The following is a 4742-nucleotide window of genomic DNA, read 5'->3' as shown; positions in this document are numbered from 1 at the left end:
GTGGCAAATTATCTTGACACTAAATAAAGGTGATGGTTGCACAACAATTTGAATACACTAAATGCCACTCTACTGTACATTTTTCAATGATTAATTTTATGTTATTCAAATTTTAACTTAAAATAGATGTAAAAAAAACGTAGAATACTGCCTTATACACATAGTATGTGCTCAGTAAATGTTAGTAATTACTACTAGGTGACTGACACTATGGTAGGCACTGAGATACTATGGTTGACAAGACCAAAAGGATTCTTGCCCTCAAGTTTAGTCTGGTGGAGGAAAGAGTTAATAAGCAAAGAAATATTTGCACACTGCAATAGTGTGAGGGAGAAAAAAATTGGTGGCATAATAGAGTAGTCATCTCTTAATTTCTTAATCTACCTCTATTACTAAAGATTTCTGATTTATATATATATTTATAAGTCACCTACACATGCTGTTTAACAGTAATTTGATATATACCTTAAATACATCAAAAAATTTAAAGAATTATTAGTTAAAATTAAATACTTTAAAACATGTTGCTAACTTTAATAGTTTTATACTTTAAGGCAAAATGTACATTTTGGATGAGATGTATCAACATCCAGAAGGGACTTTGTGCATGTGCATTTGCATTATTGGTATTATTTTTCAATCCAGGAATTATTTGCAAGCAGTTTTTTTAGCACATGGCCATTTCAAGATGGTTAAGCTAGAAAATACAATGTAATCCACTAAATGAGATTCACATAAACTGTAGCTCACTAAAATATGCCCAAATTTAGTAAAGAAATGAGTTCATCATTAACTTTTCCCACAATGTAGAACTCCCATTCTTCTTTGAGAAGTCTCAAATACTTTACATTTTATGTTCTAGCATACAGATCACCTAAGAGCTTGCTGTCAACCTATAAATTAAACATGTCACCATAGAAGCATTAAAGGGGACTAGGATCTCCAAGAAATCTCAATGTAGAACAAGCAGATCTAGTATTGGTCTCTCAAACAAAAGGGAAGATCCCCAAGGATGCTCCTCCCACTACTGAAATGAAAATATGAATATATTTCATAAAATCTAAAGCCTTGATGAAATGGACAATATATGTACATATATAATCTTTTACTAAAACTACTCAAATATATATATATAAAGCATTGATATTCTCAAACCTACTAAAATTGTTGAATCAGTAATCTAAAATAGTCCCCTCAAATTTTTTAAATAAGAAAAATAAAATATTCCCAGAAAGGAATATTTTTCTACCATGCTAGATGTAAGTAATCTCTCATTGTGGCTTTGTATTTAATTTTTCACTAATGAGTTTACAAATCTCATAAAATTGTTGATTTGGGCATTATTTTAAAGAACAATAATAATAACATTCAACTTCCATAAGAATAACAAGCTAAAAATAGAAAGATCTTTCTTAATTTGAGAAAATATATCTACCAAAAATCTATTTCAAGCATCATCTGTAATGGAGAAAGTTAGAAATACTCCCTTTAAAAAATAAAAGTATTGCCTCTTCTAACTTGTATTATATAGAGATGTAACGATTTTTTTGTTTTTAATAGTATAGCTATCTATTTTACTAAACTCTTATTACTGCTAATAATTTTTCTGGAAACACTTTTGTGTTTTCTAGTAGACCATCTGGGGATGCTGTAGGTGTTCTATCTTCCTCTTCTTCATTTTTTTTTACCATCTCTGGGTAGGAATTCTAGCACAGTGTCAGATATAATCAGTGACATTAAGACTTTATTTACTTATTTGAGAGAGTGAGTGAGCAAGCACAAATTGGGGAAGGAACAAAGGGAGAGGGACAAGTAGACTCCACACTGAGCATGGAGTCTGATATGGCGCTCAATATGATGACCTGAGCCAAAATCAAGAGTCCAATGCTTAACCAACTGAGCCAGCCACGCATCTCAATTCTTAAGGACACTATTGACAAAAGCAACAAAACTATAAGTTTCCTAGAATAAATTTAATCATAGAATCTGTGTGCAGAAATGCATCAATTTGACTTAAAACATTAAACATCAAAATAAAAAATTAAAATAACACCAAAATAAACACCAAACACCAAGATAAATAAAAGCATAGTAAAGAATGTCAAGGTCTGTCCATATCCCTATTCATTGCTGTCTTGTTGGTTTGTTTGCCAGTACATTTATGTGCTTTCACTGCCAACAGCTAGCACATGCTGCCTTGGGGCTACTAGAGTCCATTTTCCTTATATTATTAGACAAAAATGCCTGGGAATTTATGCTCCAACCCAACCCCAGAGGAACCCTCAGCTAATGTCTAAATAGTCTAGGAGTATCAAAACTCCATTCACTTGCTTCTTTTTTTTGTAAGATTTTATTTATTTTTATTTATGAGAGAGAGAGAGAGAGAGAGAGAGAGAGAGAGGCTCCATGCATGGAGCCCGACATTGGACTTGATCCCAGGTCTCCAGAATCACGCCCTGGGCTGAAGGCAGCGTTAAACCGCTAAGCCCCTGGGGCTGCCCCATTCACTTGCTTCTTTATATATATATATATATTTATTTATTTTTTATTGGTGTTCAATTTGCCAACATATAGAATAACACCCAGTGCTCATCCCGTCAAGTGCCCACCTCAGTGCCCATCACCCAGTCACCCCCACCCCCCCACCTCCCCTCCACCACCCTTAGTTCGTTTCCCAGAGTTAGGAGTCTCTCATGTTCTGTCTCCCTTTCTGATATTTCCCACTTATTTTTTCTCCTTCTCCTTTTATTCCCTTTCACTATTTTTTATATTCCCCAAATGAATGAGACCAAATAATGTTCATTCTTCTCCGATTGACTTATTTCACTCAGCATAATACCCTCCAGTTCCATCCACGTTGAAACAAATGGTGGGTATTTGTCATTTCTAATGGCTGAGTAACTTGCTTCTAATCAAACTCCAGGCACAATTTACACTCCAGAGTTCTGCAAAATCAGTCTAAAGTGACCCTCTGCTGGAATTAATCTGAAACTGCATTCTTGTTTATGTTTCCCTCCTCTATCTTGCTTCCTCTACTCCCTTTACAGTTTCCTTGGGAACAACTGTTTAATAAATCATTTATTAGTCCCAGACACTATTCCTTTAGATTTTCAGAGGACTTTGTTTAACACATAACCAAAACAGAGGTATCCCATACTTGTGAGTATAAGTTCTTCTCAAAGTGACATAGAAATACAACACTATTCAAAAAAAATTCCCAATAACATTTTGTGGAATTTGACAGTTTAGACTTAAAATTGTCTAGAAGATAAACGGACTCAAAATAGACAGGCTATTCTAAAAAAAAAGAACACATTAGAGAAACTTGCCCTACTAGATATCAAGACATAAACCAGAGTAATGGAGAGTATAGGGTTGGCCCAGAAACAGACTCATGCAAATATAGAAATTTGATATATGTCAAATAACCATGTTGTATACTTTAAATATCTTATTTTTTTCAATTATACCTCAGTAAGCCGGGGGGGGGGGGGCGTTATTTTTTTCAATAAAGCTTTGGCCCTAAAAAAAAAAAAGAAATTTGATATATGTCAGAAGATGACATATATCTAGATAAATAGAGAAAAGGACTATTCAATAAATGATAATGAAATATCTGGTCTTCCACATGGGAAAAATAATTGAGTCCTTTCCTCCACAATGTCCCCAAATCAATTGTAAGTAAAACAAGAAATTAGCTGCTGCCATCGTGCCAGCCCCTCGGGTCTCAACAAGGCCAGGTGACGCTCCAGAATGGAAGACAAGCCAATTTGGGAGCCGATTTGATCCAGCTTCATTCAGCATTACTACCAGTTATTTGATAATGACAGAACCCAACTAGGCACAATTTATATTGATACATCATGCCTTACGTGGGAAGGACAGCAGTTCCGGGGGAAAGCTGCCATGGTGAAGTTGTCTAGCCTTCCGCTCCAGAAAATCCAGCGCAGCATCACGGCACAGGACCATCAGCCTATGCCGGATAGCTGCATCATCAGCATGGTAGTGGGCCAGCTCAAGGCTGATGAAGACCCCATCATGGGATTCCACCAGATGTTCCTATTAAAGAACATCAGTGATGCTTGGGGTTTGCACCAATGACATGTTCAGGCTTGCCCTGCACAACTTCGGCTGACTTCTTCCCAGCCAGGCACTCATGCTGTTTCCTCCTCCCTTCTCTTCCTGATAACTATTCACACTCCTCCAGATGCTCCAAATATCATACACAAATGAACAGGGCTGCGGTGGGAGGGGGCGCAGTGTACTGCTACTACCGAGGTATTGTGCATGAGGTTTGGATGCTAGACTAGTTGCATCTGACAGGAGAAGTTTGTGATGTACCAACGCATGACTTGGAAACACTTAATTAATGCAAAAGGTTGTCTTTTTTTTTTTAATCTACAGACAAGTTGCTCTAGTAACCCAAAGAACTGAAGGAGAAAGCAGCTGCCTCACCACCCAGATATTGACTTCTTCGGATGTTTCAATGGCTCATGATATAATAAAACCACAAAAATTTTCTTAACAACACACACACACACACAAAAAAAAGAAATTAAATGAAAAGGTATGAATTTAAATCTTTGGGATAAAATATCAGTTAATATCATCCTGACCCTGACTTAAGAAATGATTTCTTAAGGCACAAACAACACTAACAATAATGGAAATTTACAATTATGATACAAATGTCTGGGAATGTTTCACTATCTAATTGGATTGGGGATCTAATACATGGACGA

At 35.9% G+C, this 4742-nt stretch overlaps 1 pseudogene; it reads left to right on the top strand.

Moving 5' to 3' along the window:
- The first annotated feature begins 3753 nt into the window (after positions 1-3753).
- On the top strand, positions 3754-4231 carry LOC112912175 (nuclear transport factor 2 pseudogene; annotated as a pseudogene).
- Positions 4232-4742: the final 511 nt, after the last annotated feature.

This window comes from Vulpes vulpes, chromosome 5, assembly GCF_048418805.1.
Source record: "Vulpes vulpes isolate BD-2025 chromosome 5, VulVul3, whole genome shotgun sequence".
NCBI lineage: Eukaryota > Metazoa > Chordata > Mammalia > Carnivora > Canidae > Vulpes > Vulpes vulpes.
Note: the sequence above shows the minus strand (reverse complement) of the source record. Positions and strands in the feature narration are given on the sequence as shown.